An 18,272-nucleotide genomic window follows, 5' to 3' on the forward strand; every position below is an offset into this window, starting at 1 on the left:
AGTGAGCATATTTGGTGAGTCTGTCAACTACTATGAAAATCTTGTCCTTGCCTTCAGATACTGGTAATCCTTCTGTTATCTCAAAATCAGGCCCTGGAAGGCTGCAGACCAGGAAGACTTCAAGTAACTATTTCAAACCAACTTTTGGCTGAGGCTTAGCCTCCTCAACCTGAGAGGGCTCTCTCAAAGGTTGATGATTTTGATAAAGATTAGATGGCTAACTCTATGAAACAAGTATGAAAAATATGAATGGTGGAAACACATTAAAAAAAACTATCCATTGGGCTTGTGGAGTCAACAACACCTCAATATAACAATGAACTCAACCTTACATGGAAGTCAGGGCATTTAGCGTTTAAATATTCAAAACATAAACTCATATGGGACACACAGTTTATGCATGTATACAGGAAGTCAGAGCACATTCAGTGAATTCTGAGTGATTATACATCCATACCACTGTAATAATTAAGAAAAAGGACAACATCACATATTCTGAACATGAAAAACCCTTCATGAATCCTGAGAAGCAAAGTCAAGCATCTATTATTGAAAATGAGTCATACATATGCCAAATACAAGTTTTTCCATAAAGATTTCCAACCCTTTGTACATCAGCTCTTCTGCTATATATAGAGCTATTTACATAACTGAGATTCCTCCTCCAGCATGAGGGGAATTCGAATTCATCCTACTATGACACCTATTGATACATAAAACTAATTATTAAATGCAAATGACACCTAACTAGCAGTCCTAGAGACCTAATACAACTAGGAGTGTAACTCCTTATCATGATTCAACAACCTTATCCAAGCATTTAAAGCATTATTTGAAAACTTGCAACCTCAAGAAGTCGAATTTGATGAAGCCTCCCACGTGGTCATCTGACTGCTGAAGACAAACCCTAGAAATTAGGGAACATGTTTCCCTGTTTTTAGGTTTAGATCCTTGAAAATTGGTACGTGGGACAGAGCCTTTATCTCTTCATCCATAACACATTTTACGAAACTGAAAGAGGTTTTTGTAGCCCATGCTATCCAGAACAAAAACCTCTCCTGGTTTTTTAAAACATTCCTCCAGCTATCCCGAAACTGTCCTTGAAAAACACGTGTTAAACAGGAAAAATCCGTTTTTTGAAATTAGGGTTTCAATGAAAGCTTAGTATCTCCCAACTGAAAACACATATGAATAAAGTGAGATAGGTTATTGTATCTGGAGAGTTTTTGAAGATAAACCTCTTTCAGAATTCCAAAATACCTTTTCATGTGACCAGGAACTGATCTTGAAAAACAGGTGTCAAACAGAGAAATATGCCTGTGGAAAACTTGCACCTACAGCAGTTTCGTAGCGCAAGTTTGATAACAACCATTGCCACTGTGTTGCTGTCTGCAATTGTATGAAGTTGATCTAGATTGATTTCCCAACCCCTTTCTGGAACTAAATCATGATGCCTTGCTTCCTTTTTCTTGCATTGCCAATATGATGGTAAGTGAAGATGACATGAGATATAAGCTTCTATTCTGGCTGAAAAATAGGGCTTGGGACAGAGCTCATAACTTCTCACAAAAAACGTATTTGGAAAACGAAAAGGAGGCTTTTGTGAACCAATCTATTCTAAACAAAAACCTATCTTGGTTTTTTGAAACACCTTCCCTACCGCCCAGAATGTGTCTTTGAAAAACAGGTGTAAAACAGGAGATGAAAAACTGCACCTACAGCAGTTTCGTAGCGCAAGTTTGATCATTCATTTCTCTCACCTCAGAATGGAATTGAAGAAACTGAAAGAGGTTTATGTAGTTCAGCATGTTAGGAAGAAAAGCCTCTTTCAGTTTGCAAAATTAAGTTCTCGGCTGCTCAGGAAAGCTTTTGGAAGTTAACTAGAAAAAACAGTTTTTCTGCTAAAACAGGCTGCTACAGGGGTTTCGTAGCGCGCTGCGAAAACTCCTAGTTCAGTGATTTCGTAGCTACTTTCAAAATTTCTCCAAAATGATGTGAGATATGACTTATAAACACCTGGTAAGACTTCTAAAACATGGAATGAGGCTGTCAAACATTATTTGGAAAAGAGATATGATCTTAAAAGACTTCTAACCTTATGACCTAACCCTTAAAGCATGAAATGACCTAGAGACCCTTTAGCACCATCACTAGAAGACGGGTTTGTAAATGAGAATGACACTAATTGTGAAGAGCTGACTCAAAACTTATAAGACTATGATTAGAAACAAGGCAACTTACCAAAGCTTAGAGACAAATATTTTAGGGTGATAACACCTTCGATAAAGTCCATTGAGATTTCTTCCCACTTATGATTTGGAATGTTTAAGGGGTGAAGTAATCCTGGTGTCGTAATATTTTCGCTTTTATTCCTTTGACATGTGTCACACTCTGCTACATACTTCTGAATATCATGATTCATTCCCTTCCAAAAGAAGGATTGACGTGCATTGTAGTAAGTCTTAAAGAATCCTAGGTGTCCAGCTGACGGTGAGTCATGTAATTCCTTGAGTATCTTAAACTTGGAATTTGTATTTAGATATATTCTTACCTTATACCATAGGATATCATTCTTCCACTCAAATTTTGAGTTATTGGGAAGGTTATTGATTATTGCTGTTACTTCTGGATCCTTGGCATACTCACTTCGAATTTCGTTAAGCCACTCAGGAACAACAACCGACATTGCAAGTAGTGTTGGTTCTTCATATTTCCTGGATAAGGCATCTGCTACTACATTGTCTTTACCTCTTTTTTGTAGTATTTCCAAGTCAAAAGCGGCAATTTTTTCAATCCATTTTTGTTGTTCTTCGGAAAAGTGTTTTTTGTTGAAGGAGATGTTGGAGACTGTTATGGTCTGTTCGAATAGAAAACTTACTTCCCAAAAGATATTGCCTCCACTTAGCTAGTGTGTGCATGATAGCGGGCATTTCTTTGTTGTATGTGGATTTGAGGCGTTCTCTTTTATTGAACTTCCTACTTTCAAAAGCTATTGGATGTCCTTGTTGCATTAGTACTGCACCTATATCGAATCTAGAAGCATCACACTCAATGATAAATGGTTTAGAAAAATTTGGTGTTGCTAATACGAGAGCATTAGACATAATTTCTTTTAATTTTTCAAAACACCTTCTTGCTTCCTCATCCCATAGAAATGAATTATTCTTTAAAAGATTTTTTAGAGGTGCAGTTATATGTGCATAGTTTTTATTAAACCTTCGGTAATATCGTGTCAAACCTAAGAACCCTCTTAGCTTGGATATATTAACAGGTTTGGTCTGGATTCTTTTATAGCTTTGATTTTGTTAGGGTCCACCTTTACACCTTCATGGGATATAATGTGTCCAAGGTATTCTACTTCTTCCTTTCCGAAGGTGCATTTGGATTTTTTTGCGTAAAATTGGCATTCTTTAAGTAGTGTAAGAACCTTATCCAAATGTTGCAAGTGCTCCTTCCAAGTTTTACTGTAAATTAGAATATCTTCAAAGAATACTAACACAAACTTTCTGAGATGTGGGCGAAACAATTCATTCATAGTTGCTTGAAACGTTGTTGGTGCATTGGTTAATCCAAACGGCATTACTTTAAATTCATAATGACCTTCGTGTGTTCGGAATGCGGTTTTTGGTATGTCTTCTAATCTTATTCTAATTTGATAGTAACCTGATCTTAGGTCCAATTTTGAGAAATACCTTGCGCCATGTAGCTCATCCAACATTTCGTCGATAAAGGGGATTGGAAACTTGTTTTTAATTGTTATTTTGTTTAATCCCCTATAGTCAATACATAGCCTGAATGACCCATCTTTCTTCCTTACCAACACTACTAGAGCAGCGTAAGGACTTTTACTTTTCGAGATGATTCCACACCTTAAGAGGTCTTGGATTAATCTCTCGATTTCTGTTTTTTGGTGATGTGGATACCGGTATGGCTTGATGTTAACCGGGTCTGATCCTGCCTTAACTTCTATTGTATGCTCAATTTCCCTTTTAGGCAACATCTTTAGAGGTAGGTCTTGAAATACTTCTTCATGTTTCCTAATTAGTTCTTGTATCTCTGGTGACTCTTCACTGGTCATATTTGCAGATAACATTTCTAACTGATGACATTGTACTACATAAGCAGGTGCTCCTCTTCGAATCATCTTCATCATTTGAGATGATGATACAATTTGATTTTCTGGTGCTTGGAACCCATGTAATTTGTACTTTTGACCTCCCCATTTGAATTTTATAAATTGTACTTGGTGGTTAGCGGCATAAGTACCTAAGGTTTGTAACCACTGGACACCTAAGACTACATCTACTCCTCCTAATGGTACTGTGAAAAACGAAGACTCTAAACTGAAGTCTTGAATTTGCAATTTAACATTATGACATTTCACCACCTTTTCAATCCTCTTACCGTCTGCTACCATTACCTTCATGTTTGGCAAGGGAAATGAAAAAATATTGAGTCTCTTGGCCATGGTTGCATCCAAAAAATTGTGTGTGCTACCAGAGTCAATGAGAACCACCACGCTGTTCTTTTTAATGTGTCCCTTTAACTTTATTTAGAGTCTGAGGTTGTGATATACCTGTCATAGCTGATAACGACACTTGCGGAATACTTTCGTCATCTAATTCTGGTGAGAATTCTGGGGCATCTCCTGTTTCTTCTATGTCAGAATCTTCACTGTTTGAATCATTGGTTGCTTCACAATTATATAGGTTTTCTGGTTCTTTCCCTTTAGCACATCTATGTTTGGGGTCCCACTTCTCGCCACAGCACTTGGATTTACCCTCCTTTATCCTTTGCGCTTCCACATTAGATTTTTCATCTTCACAACGATGTGGTGGAACATATCTTGTATTTTTTGCATCCGCATACTGAGGTGTTCTTCATTTTGAATATGTTTTTTCGGCTTTTGACCAAAATATTTGTTCGAATTTCTTTTTGGCTGTTTTTGCTTTTCGTCTTGCTACTTCTATTGATGAAACGTCATGCATCTCAAGTTCTACTTGTAAATGGGTTTTAAGTCCCGAGATGTATGATTGAATTAAACGAGATTCTAATAACCCAGGTACTCGAGTTACTAAGGTCTCCCATTCTTGAGTGTATTCATCCATGCTTCCTTTTTGTCGTAATTTGATGAGTTTTGAAAAGAACTCTTCTTATTTTACACCTTGAAATCTTTTAAAAAAAGCATCTTTAAATTTTCTCCAGCTAATGACGTGTGTTATTTTTTCCACCACATATACCAGTTATATGCTTCTCCTTCCATTTTCATGGATGCATGCCTGAGCTTTTCGTCATCGTCAGTGATGTCATATATCTCAAAGTATTCTTCTGCTTTATTTATCCATGCAACATTGTTTTTTTCGTTTCCATCGAATTTAGGCATCTCAACCTTTGCCCTCTTCTGGTATGTGGCTAATGGTTGAGCAAAAAGAGGGTGTTGATTAGTAAGGGTATCCCAAAGTTGCTTGTTTGTAAAAGCCGTGTTACTTGCTTCTTGGAGGGGTGTCGTTGATTTTCTTGGGGATTCAAACTTTTCATGAGAATCTGTTGACTTTGTTGAATCTAATGAGAGGTGTTCTTGATTCTTTTCACTTTCTTTTAATAGCTCTTCAGGTGTACAATTCGACCTTTTACACAAAAGTCTCAGCATTGTTAAGGCATCTCTGATGTTTACCTCTGTTTGGACATGTTGACTTTCCATCTTTATCTCTATTCGATTTGTTGTATCTTGAAGATTTTTTATTTTGTCTGCTTGCTCCCCAAGCTTGCTCTCGACTTCATTTAATCTTTTACTGACTTCGTCGTGGTTGTTATTTATCTTATGCTCTGCGTCAACCAATTTTTTCTGGAAATCCACCATTGTCATTGTCGACATTGAGCGGGTTTGCGGGGGCGTGTATTTATCTGGCAGCTTAAGTTTTTTTTTTTTTTTTTTTTAATTAAATTAATTTAATAATTTAATTAATAATAATATATATATATATTTTATTTATAAATTATAATAATTATAATTTATAATTATTAACCTCTTATATATATATATATATATATATATATATATATATATATATATATATATAGATATTATATAAATTAAAATATGATATACGTATATTATAACTAATCACGTTATAATTATTTTTTGTATATATCATTAAACTCTGAACAGTCACGTTGATTTAACGGACCCTTTTGACTTATTCGAAAAAATTGTATGGAATATCACCGTAACACCGCAAGCTGGCAGCACGTCGATTTAACGGAACCCTTTTGACTTATTCAAAAAAATTGTATCGAATATCACCGTAACCGCAGGCTGGCTACGGTCGATGGTGGTGTATGGGACGGACGCAGCGGGGACGGGGGACGCGGACAGCAATTTTAACGGCTGGCTACGGTCGATGGTGAAGTCTGTGGGCAACGGACGGACGACAGGCTGTGGGCAGCGGACGGACGGATAACTCTAGACCGAGAACAAACTGCTCCGATACCAGATGGAGCAGAGAACTTAAAGATACGCAGAAATTTTATATAAATATTTTATTAAAGACATGAAATTACAGATGATGGTATTACAATTGCAGGTGCCTAGCTTATATATCGCCATGGATACCCTTTGGGGAAACTGAAAATTAAATAATAACCTAAAATTAACTAATTTTTACATAACACCTGACTATACCAGCAGATACATAGATAAAAATATATGAATGGCTAGCTATAGAAAGTAAATGAAGCTCGAAATCTAATTTATAAACACAGAGATAAGATGAGAGTGATCTGGCATTCGACAAAGAAGAAAACATGAATAACCTATTCAAGTGCAAGCTTAGAACATAGGAGAAGATGGTGATTGAACATGTAATAGCAAAAGAAGCTTGTATTACTGGAATGAAGATGAGACGCTGGGAGGTATAGAGTATACGTAGTCTCTAAAAGTTGAACCCTTGATACTTCGAACTTTCAACCATTTATAGGCTTTTTACAATGCTCTTGAACCCTCTGAGGCTCAGGATGTCTTAATCTATCCCCTCTATCTTCTTGACTACTTGATGCCATAAACAAACATGAGCTCAAAGGTCTCTTTTTCTAGCAGCACAGTAACCAAATTCTAGTAATTTTGCTACGTTGTCAGGTGGCTCGCTCGTGCCAGTGACATTCCATGACCATTTCTATTGGATTGGCCGCATCGTGCTATTGTTTTTCCCCTTTCAGCCATATATTCCGTTATTTCAGTTCACCTGTCTGACTGCCAAAAACACTGACATAGCCAACAAATTTCCTCCCCCGGTGACTGGTGGGAAGTGGGATACGGGGCCGTTGGATCGATATGATCAATGGACAGGATCATATCACAGAGATATAGGAATTGATATCGCATCAATGGATTTGAAAGCAAAAGGTGGTATTTCGGGCGACACCACAAGAGGTAAGTGGTAATTCGGATTCGCACCTGATTCCACTCATCAAGTGACACGTAGCAGTGAGGAGAAGAGAGGAAATTGCCTTATCGGACAGGTATCCCTCTCGCTTGTTGCTCACCCGAAATCGTTGTGAACCATTGGATATGATGGAGGAAGATCAATGGTTGAGGATCATCGTGCAAGTTGATTTGATCGACTAAGTGACAACCGTCGAATCGAGTTCAAATCAACGGTCAAGATCTAATCATTAATCGTAGAGGTGAAGGGTTGGCAGACAGTGCGATGGAATTGTGATACGCTGATGGGCAATTAAGCGATGCATGATAGCTGTTGGATCAGCGAATGAAATGGACAGCGGAGATCGGTCTGATCGGAGATCAAAGAATGGAGAGCGTATCGGAAAAGAGATGAACAGAGAGTGGACCCGCCAATATTTATGAGTGCGGGTGTATAATTTTTTAAGTTCGGCGTATGGACAAAGTGGAGCAAGAGGAGACGTGGACCATCAGAGCTAAAACAAGGGACAACTCCGTTAAAATAGCAGCACTGCACCTCAGGGCTAACACTGGCTCCTTCTAGGGATGAAAGCCTCCCTGTGAGGTTTCAAAACTATAAATTACTGCCTTTCCAATAACAACCAAAACAAACTTATATCCTAGTGTTCCATTGGGCACCAAGTTTATTTGAATAAAAAGCAAAAACTGAAAAAACCTATTACAATATTAAGGCCTTAAAGCCTCATATGAAGTAAAGTTTCAAAAACTACCCATTGACTGGGCCATCAAAAACACATTCCCCCTCCAAATTGTGAATGAACGTATTGTTCATATGAACTTGAGAAATGAAAAATGGTCCCGTCCATAAGGAATAAAATTTACCATGTTTGTCCTTCTTTTCCTTCAATGCATCCCATTTGAGAACCCGGTCACCAACCTGAAAACTATCCATTTTTTCCTTTCTATAAAAGGTTTCTTTGATCTTCTGTTGATGAATTCTTGACTTCTCAACCAGTTGTTCTCTGATCTGCTGTAATTCAACTAATTTACTCATTCTCTTCATCCTATTCTTCTTGCAAATAATTTTGCCATAGGGAGAATCATTTGGATAGGAAAAATAGCATTGGCGCCATAAACTATCTTAAATGGAGAATTTCCTATGGACTTCTTGTTGGTAACTATGTTAGCCCATAGTGCAAACTTCAACTTGGAATCCCAGTTCTTTTGTTGTCCTCCAACAATTTTTTTATTATCCTTACAAGACTCTTATTAGATGATTATGCTAGGCCATTGACTTGATGATAATATGAGGTAGAATGCACCAATTGAATGCCCATGGATTCACGCATGTCCACCAATTCTTCTGCCCTGAAAGCTGCTGCATTATCAGTGACTAGTTTGGTTGGGCAACCAAATCTACTGAAAATATTCTCATTCAAGAACTTTATGATAACCTGATGATTAGCATTTTTTAGTGGGTATAGTCTCAATCCATTTGGTGAAATAATCAGTGGCTACCAAGATCCATTTGTGATGGCTACTGGAATGTGGATTGATATCACTTATGAATTCCAAGCCCCACTGCTGGAAGGGACCATTGGCATGTACTGGCTTCAAGGACAGAGACTTTAGTTGTTGTCTTCCTGCAAACCTCTGACATTTGTCACAAGACTTCATAAAAGAAAACACATCAGAGAACAGAGTAGGCCAATAATACCCAGCTCTCAGGATCTTGTGGGCTATGGTTTTCCAATAATGATGCCCTCAACAGATGCTATAATGGAATTGGTGTGTGACTTCCACAGATTGTCCTTTGTCTAGACATCTCAAGAGGATCCTTGATGGGTCTTTCCAATAAAGCAGGTTTTTATTAATGTAGAATTTGGCTGATCTAAGCTTAATGGCCCGGGCTTGACTTGAGCTAAGCCCTGGAGGGACTTCTAGCTTCTACAAAAAATGAACTACACTGGAATACCATTCACAGGTGGCTAGATTTTTAGCCAAAGACTGATTCTGCTCTTGCTCTTCTGCTGCTTCCTTTGTCCGCTCACCACCTGAATTTGAACCCATGCAATTGATGTCTAACAAACTGCAATTTTCCTCAGCCATAAGCTTAGCCAAGCCTTGGCCTTTGAAAAGCTTGGTGGGCTTCACCTCTATGTTGAACTCTATGAATTTTGCAATCCATTTAGCTCTCTTTCCATCAATATCTGGCTGAGTTAGGACATATTTTACTGAGGCTGAAGGTACATATGCAACCACTTTGGAATGCAGAATATAAATTCTGAATGCCTTTAACTATTTTATGAGAGCATAAACTCGTTTTTCAATAAGGTCATACCTTAGTTCAACATCCCTCAGAGTTTTGCTGAAAAAGGCCACAGGGTGTTCTACACCTTCATCGTTTTTCTGCAATAGAACTGCTGCAAGTGTATCATAAGAGGCAAAAGAGAAGATATAAAACTCCCTGGTATAATCTGGGATGATTAGAGTGGGAGCTTCCATGATAGCTTGTTTGATGACTTCAAAAGAGCTTCTTGCACCATCTGTCCATTTTATTTATGATCCTTTCTTTAGCATGGAAGTGATGTGCTTCACTATCTCTGCAAGGTTCAGAATAAACCTCCTAACAAAGTTAATCTTTTCCAGGAAAGATTGAATGTCCCTTTTTGACCTTGGGATGGACAATGTTTGAATTGCTTGAACTCTCGCTGGATCGATCTTCACACCTTCAACAGAAACAATATGTCCCAAAAGTTTGCCTTCTTCTAGAGAAAACTGTGACTTCTTTGGGTTCACAAAAATTTCAAATCATCTGCATTTTAGAAACACCTTCTTCAAATGTTGCAAATGGTCCTTGTGACTATTGGAAAAGACTATTATGTCATCAAGGTAAATAAGGACAAACTTTTCCTTCTCTCCCACAAAGGCTATGTCCATGGCCCTCTGAAAAGTAGCCCCATCATTCATCAGTCCAAAAGGCATCTTGGAGTACATGAAAGTGACCCAAGGAGTAGTGAAGGAGGTATTTTCTTGATCTTCTAGATGTACAACAATCTGATTGTAACCTGAAAATCCATCTAAGAAAGACATAACTGTAGCCCCTAAAACTTTTTGCAGCAAGTGTTCCATCTTAGGCAGGGGGTAGTTGTCTTTTCTAGAGCATTTTTTCAAATTCCTGAAGTCAACACAAAGCTTGATTTCTCCATTCTTCTTTCTTACTACCACAAGGTTAGCTATCCACTTTTAATACCTTAGGGGAATTATGATCTTGGCATCCAACAATTTGTTAATTTCCTTTTCAATCAAAGGCAGTAAGATAGGGCTGATAGGTCTTAACTTCTGCTTAAAATGGATGGTGCTGTTCTCCAGTGGAATCTTATGCTGAATGATGTTTGTGTCATAGGTCTTAAGATCACTACACTCCGAGGAAAAAATATCATCAAATTATTTCATCAGGGTGCAATACTCAGAACATTGGGCAGAAGACAAGTAGGTGGATAGATCTATGTACTTTGGATGGTCTGGACTCTCTACATTATGTCTATGAACCACAGACTCATTTTCTTTTTTCGCAAGCTTATAGGGTACATCATTATGATCAAATAGCTTCTCTAGAGGCACCAATCCTTTGGGTATATGGTTACTAGGCAACTGAACAATGTTATCCTAACCAATTTCGTCCTTTAGCTTGGACTGGTTGCATTCTTCAATGGTTTCGTTTTCTTGGTCTATGTGCATTTTAGAAAATTCATCAATGACTTGTAAAAACCTATTAATTTCATCATCGTCTTCAAAAACTTTCCAATATTTGACATTGTCAGGCAGAGATGGTCTATATTTCACCTGAACTTCATAAGTCAATTTAGGAGGCAAAGGAGGGATAAACATGCTAGCAGACACAACAAGGGAATTAGCAAGCTGGTTCTTCATTCTAGGGATGTAAGAAATGCTGAAACTATTAAAAGAACCCTTGAGCTTCCATACCTCATCTCTGTATGCTTTCAACCTTGGATGATTTGCTTGGAAAGTTTTGTTCACCTGCTGAATGATAAGGTCTGCATCTCCAAACACCTTCAGACCTTTGATGCCCATTTCTTTAGCAGCATTTAAGCCCAATATCAAGGCTTCGTACTCTACTATGTTATTTGTGACCTGAAAAGTTAACTTGAAGATAAATGAATGCATTCTTGTGTAGGGGACACAAGGACTACACCTGCTCCTACAACTTCCTTAGAGAACGCTCCATCAAAGAACATGTCCCAAATTTGTGGGCCTTCTTCCTCTGTGATCTGGCAAACCAGTATCCTAAGCTGCATGGAGGCCAACTGGGATTCTTCAATTTGAAGAATACAGGCTCCAAAATTAGTGTCGACAACATAGATGGGATGATTAGTGGGATTCCTTTCATCATTGATGATATAAGCCAACTGAGCTTCTCTGTATAATCTCCTACTCTTACCTCCAAAAACTAGGATAGTAGCATAGGACAACTCATTTTGAAATGTTCCACCTAACCTCTTGATCCAACCTCTGGAAAGCAACATGCCAAACTTGGGGGGTACATTTGCTACCACAATATCCATCATCATGCTCTTCATGGGCGGCTGAGACAAGGTGATGGCTAGGTCTTTGATTAATCCCAAACATTTCACGTTTCTAGAGTTAAAAGAAAACAGGTCATGATAAGACTTCGTAATGTCAAGACCCAACTCATCCATGACATCCTTGGGCATTAGATTATGGTTGGCTCTTGTGTCTAGAAGGTATTTGTGAAGGATTTTGTCATGAATAGTCAAAGAGACATAGAATGATGGGGAGCTGTCATCGCAATTTTCAATCAATGGGCTGAGAACAACAACTGGTTTATTGTCTTGCAGATTTACATAGTTAGTGCAGGCTTGGATGGCTTTAGGCTCAAGGGCATTGAGGATAGATCTCTTGAAGTACTCATTCTTCACTAGTTCAATTAGAGGTATATGTATGCTTAGCTTCTAAATTTTTGATTCAAAACTGAAAGGAGAAGGAGACTTGTTAAGGCCTCTTACCTTGTGAGATGGAGATTTGAGGATGATGGGAACAACTGCCGGTCATTTCTGCTTTTTAGCTTGCTGTATTGCAGGGACAATAACTCTCTGAATAGGAGTTTCCTTGGCATTATTCATCTTCAACCTTAGATCATATCTGTGTTGATCATCATTTCGCAAAATAGCTCCACCATCCCACTCTTGGTTGATCTGGTCATTGAATAATGACTTTTCATAGGCAGCTGAGGTCAAAAAGGAGGCACTACCTTTGTCTTCCAGACAATGGATCTCATCATATTCTTCAAAGTGCTCTTCTTCCATGACTACATTCTAGAAAGGGGTCTTCACCCTTTGGTCTTCATTGGCATCTTTGCTTCTTTGTAGAATTTGCAACTCCTCATTAGCTCTTCTATATGGATTTGGATTTCTAGGAGCAAAGGTATTAGGAACTCTTCCCCTCCCAGGGTGCTGCTCAACCTTTAATTTGGAGATTTTAGAGGTTAATGACTCTATCATCTTGGTCATTTTATCTATCTTTGGATCTGAAGATGATGAAGATTCACCCCTCTATCTCCTTCTATCAACATTCCTCTTGAGCTTCTTTGCAGCCGTGATGTTCGATTCTACTTCCAAGGTTGCATCCTGCATATCAGCCAAGGTAGCACATCGTCTCTCCCTCAACAATAGATAGAAGTCAGAATCAAAGGCACTAGCATAGGTGAGTTTAGCAGAGGTAGTGGTGGGTTTTACTTCAGCTGGTACTTTGTTGTACATGCGGTTAAACCTCTTATTAAAATCAGACAACAACTCATCATTTTCCCTCTTTAAGTTCCCAAACTCGGTGTGTTAGTAGAGCAAATCCTTCTTATCCCCCCAATTCTTTAGGAATGCATCATCTAAAGCCTCAATATCTACTATAGACCTTGGGGTTAGTCCTCTGAACAATTTTCTAGCCTCTCCATCTAGACTTTGGACAAAGACTCTTATCCATACATCATCTTCACTAATGTCTAGGTTATCAGCATAGCCATAGAATGATTCAAGATGTTCCTCAGCTGTAACACCTTCAGTCCCAGTGAATATAGGCCTATACTTCTGATATTCTCCAGTAGGCATGGAATTCAAAGGAGTGGGCAGTACTAGAGGTCCATACCTAGCAGCTATGATTCTTTCCATTTTGGTAGGTGCTGCCATAGCTGTGGTGGCTATAAGGGTACTGGAAGTCTGAATGACAGAGGGTTGAGGAGTGACTGATAGGACTAAAGGAGTATGATGGATAGGAGGAGAGGCTTCCTTTGGGCTTACAACGAAAGGAGAACCTAAAGAATAAGGAGCTCTATGAATCTCTGAGATCTTATCTTCACTGCTAGTATTAGATGCTATACTCTCAACATGTATTTGTTCTATTACAGGATTTTCTTGAAGAGATATAGAATATTGTCTAGATCTACTTGAACCTGATGCTCCTTTCTGCAACGCCTTTCTTTCTTTGATGATTTTTCAGGGTCAGGTACTGGGTCATCTCGTGGCTCCTGAGGATTTCTCCGATTATGCCTCACAAACTGATCCAGAACTATGGAGTGGAGTTTCCAAGAGGTTCGTCCTCCAGTAGAGTTTCCAGATAGATGACTACAACCCAAATAGTGTCCAAGATTTGTTTATCATCAAAGCTGGATTTGTGTCATCCCCCAGGGAAGCTGAGCTTCAGTCTCCTCTCCCTGGCAATGGCACCAATTATGTTAGCACTCCAGCAAGCTCTCCTAGGTTGTAGCTCGGAGATGCTTGGTAACATATAAATCTTCAATGTCATTCTCTGAACTATTGGAATGGATTGGGGCTTGGATCAAGTCAAATGACTGTTTCAACTCTGTTTTCACTCAAGACATGCATAAACACCCTCAACTTGACAAGCCTTTCAACCACTAATGCTTAGTTGTTTATAGATTCAATGAATAGATGGAGAATCCTGACTATACTAGCAGATATATACATAAACATATATGAATGGCTAGCTAAAAAAAGTAAATGAAGCTTGCAAATCTAATTTATCAACGTAGATATAAGATGATAGTTATCTAGAATTTGACACAGAAGAAAACATGAATAACCTATTCAAGTGCAAGCTTAGAATAGAGGAGAAGATGGCAATTGAACATGTAACATCAAAATAAGCTTGTATTATTGGAATGAAGATGAGACGCTGGGAGGAATAAAGTATCCACTTTATCCAAAAGTTAAACCCTTGATACTTTGAACTTTCAACCATTTATAGGCTTTTTATAATGCTCTCTAATCCTCTGAGGCTCAAGATATCTTAATCTATCCCATCTGTCTTCTTAACTACTTGATGCCATAAACAAAAATGAGCTCAAAGGTCTCTTTTTCTGACAACACAGTAACAAAATTTTGGTAATTTTGCCATGTTGTCAGGTGGCTCGCTCATTCCAGCGATGTTCCATGACCATTTCTGTTGGTTCAGCTGCATCGTGCTATTGTTTTTCCCCTTTCGGCCATCTATTCCGTGATTTTAGTTCACCTGTTTGACTGTCAAAAACATTGAAAGAGCCAACAAATTTCCTCCCCGGGTGACTGGTGGGAAGTGGGATACAGGACCGCTGGATCGATAGGATCATATCATAGAGATAGAGGAATTGATATCACATTGGCAGATTTGAAAGTGAAAGGTGTTATTTCGGGCGAGATCACAAGAGGTAAGTGGTAATTTGGATTGACACTCGATTCCACTCATCAAGTGACATGTAGCAACGAGGAGAAGAGAGGAAACCACCTTATTGGATGGGTATCCCTCTCGCTTGCTCACCCGAAATCATTGTGAACTATCGGATATGATGGAGAAAGATCGATAGTTGAGGATAATCGTGTAAGTTGATTTGATTGGCTAAGCGACAACCATTGGATCAAGTTCAGATAAATGGTCAAGATCTTATCGTTAATCGTAGAGGTGAAGGGTTGGTGGATAGTGCGATGGAATTGTGATACGCTGATGGGCGATTAAGAGATGTGCGATAGTCGCTGGATCAACGAATGAAATGGATGGCGAAGATCGATCTGATCAGAGATTAGAGAATGGAGAGTGCAGCGGAAAAGAGGTGAACAGAGAGTGGACCCGTCGATATTTATGAGCGCGGGTGTATAATTTTTGAAGTCCAGCTTATGGCCAAAGTGGAGCAAGAGAAGACGTGGACCATCAGAGATAAAATAGGGAACATTTTCATTAAAATAGCAACGCTACACCTCAGGGCTAAGACTTACTACCCACAAAAATTTATTCAAGCCCTTGTGCCTGATTAAGCAATTAATTATCCATTTCAAACCTTAATTTATTAAGTCCTACCATAGCTAGACTATAGGATTTGATTTTCCTATTTATCACTATTATTTTACCATTAACCTTGAATGTAGTTTATAGTTTTTTAAACAATTTTTACCTGAGCTTAATTTCTAACTTGCTTAGCAGAGATTAAACTACCCAACAACACTTGTCTCTCTTGTTTATATTTATTTTAATGTGATATCTATACTATGATCTTTCCTTATAAAATATTGTGTGTAAATTTTGTTAATAAAAACAAAATTACAATACAACAAATTAAACTTGATGTTTTCACTCATTTACATACATTATTATTGGAAGTAATGCTTTCATGTGATGTGTGAGTTGTCGTTGTGAGTATTGGGTGTCAATCTAGAGGTACTCAGTTTCCTATGTGGGAGTTGTAATAGCTATCTAGACGTGTCTTGATCTAGATACTATAAATATGTAACTCTTGAGATCAATAAAATATAATGGTGTGATTTGTGTTGTGTGATCCATCTTTCTCTACTCTCTTCTATTTTTCTAATATGGTATTAGTTCCTACTCAGGCCTCACTCCCTCAAGGGAGGGCGAAGAAGATGTGATAGTCATAATAGCAGATTCTTTGTAAATAAGTAGACCAGGGTAGGAGAGTGGATTGTTTTCATTTTTTATATTAGTAGAATAAATTGTTGTTGAGGGATTTGTAGATCTATATGTCTTTGTAAATACTTTTTCCTTTGTAAATACTTTTGCAATGTTCCTATGTGTTATAATTGTAACTTCAAGGATGGACGATTGGATGATTGTCGTCAGCAAATACTGTCATTTTTATTCAGCCTTGAGGTTGAAGACATACGTTTGCTGGTGTGTGGGAAATCAAGAAAATAGAATTTGGGGTCATCGCACACCCTATGCCTTTGATAAATAAATAGAATGCAAATTTTCCAAAGTGTCAGAATGGCATTTGAAAATCCTGGCGAGGGAGACAATAACAAGTATTGCTCGCAACTAGGAGGTCTGTGAGAGCATTGACATACATGGAGATTTTGGTATTGATTTTTGTGGACCATTTTTTTAAAGATATTGTTGAACAAATTCGATGCTGCATACCTCCTTAATTTACCTGTTCTCCCAAAGTGTTGTCGGCTAATGCTACGATCTAGTCCTTTGCAAGTTATTATTCTTTTCTGCAAGCTATTACAGTTCTATTCCAGGTTCGAGGAGATCAGATAAGATTTGATGTTGTGGAATGTATGGAGATTACAAAAACGACCGCAGTGGGAGAAGTGGTGTGTTCCTGCTAGTAAATTCCATGACCAAGAATTGCTATGTTACCTACAAATAGCCCTAGAACAGTTCCAATCACAGAGTGAGGGACGTCTGAGGTTATATTTTCACTAGTCATCGCACCAGGAAGAAAATGCACAACTTTCAGAACTACGATGGGAAGAGGATGGAAAGGGAGTCTATAGTCAAGCCCTGCGCAAGATTCCATGATATGACTCAGACTACCTTAAAAAATGGAGGAAGGCTCTCTCTGACATTGAGGAAATAAATGGTTTTGACGGATCAGATGTATCATAGTGTGAAGACAAGTGCCTTGAGGCGATCTTTGAACTCTGCAACCTTCACATGGAATTCAAAGCAAAACCGCTAATTGAGGACGTCGTGGAAGGATTATGCAAAGTTGGTCAAGTTTCGTGGCCAATCTTGGAAAACTCAGTGGCTTTGTTTTTCAAAATGAAGAAGTTGAGCACGCGGGGAAGTTGATAATGGTGTTTTTTCCTATATTAAATTCAAATTTAATATATTGGTGTGGCTTTGGTTTGATATTTAGTGGTAATTCTATTTATGCTATTTTTATTTAAAAATAAAAATAAAAAATAAACAAAGAAATTGTTAGTCACAGGTAGTTTTTAATAAAGTCAAGTTGTTGTGACCCGTCATGCTCCAAGAGCATCAGCACATGTTATTTTATATGTTCATGTTGTAGAACTCTCTGCTGAATACATTTTGTAGCGAGAATGCTATCCAAGATAACTAATGAAGGTTGCAGAGGGTTGTGGATTCAAAAATGGTGGCAGTTCCATAGGATGGTTTAGTATTGGGACTGACCCGTTGCACTCCAGGAGGTTGAGAAGCGCCAATTCTACAAAGTTCGTCAATGATGTTCAGAAGTGGTTAGATTTTAAATGGATGTCAAGTGACAGCTCGAAGATGTGGTGGTGAAAGAGTGGTGTTTGTGAGATTACAGAGTGGATGTGGGTTTTTATGATGACCATATCAGACAAATCTGACAAATTGTTGTAATGTAGCTTTTTTATATTTTCTACATGTAAGCATTAAGGGAGGGTGTTGGAAGTAATTATTCCATGTAATGTGTGAGTTGTCATTGTGATTCCCTAGGTGTTGATCTACAAGTAGTCATTTTCCTATGTGTGAGCTGTAATAATTATCTAGATGTGTCATTGTCAGTGATCTAGATACTATAACTATGCAACTCTTG

Source organism: Pinus tabuliformis, chromosome 3_1 (assembly GCF_031772625.1).
Source record: "Pinus tabuliformis cultivar Carrire ecotype Pingquan chromosome 3_1, CPIR1, whole genome shotgun sequence".
Taxonomy (NCBI): Eukaryota; Viridiplantae; Streptophyta; class Pinopsida; order Pinales; family Pinaceae; genus Pinus; species Pinus tabuliformis.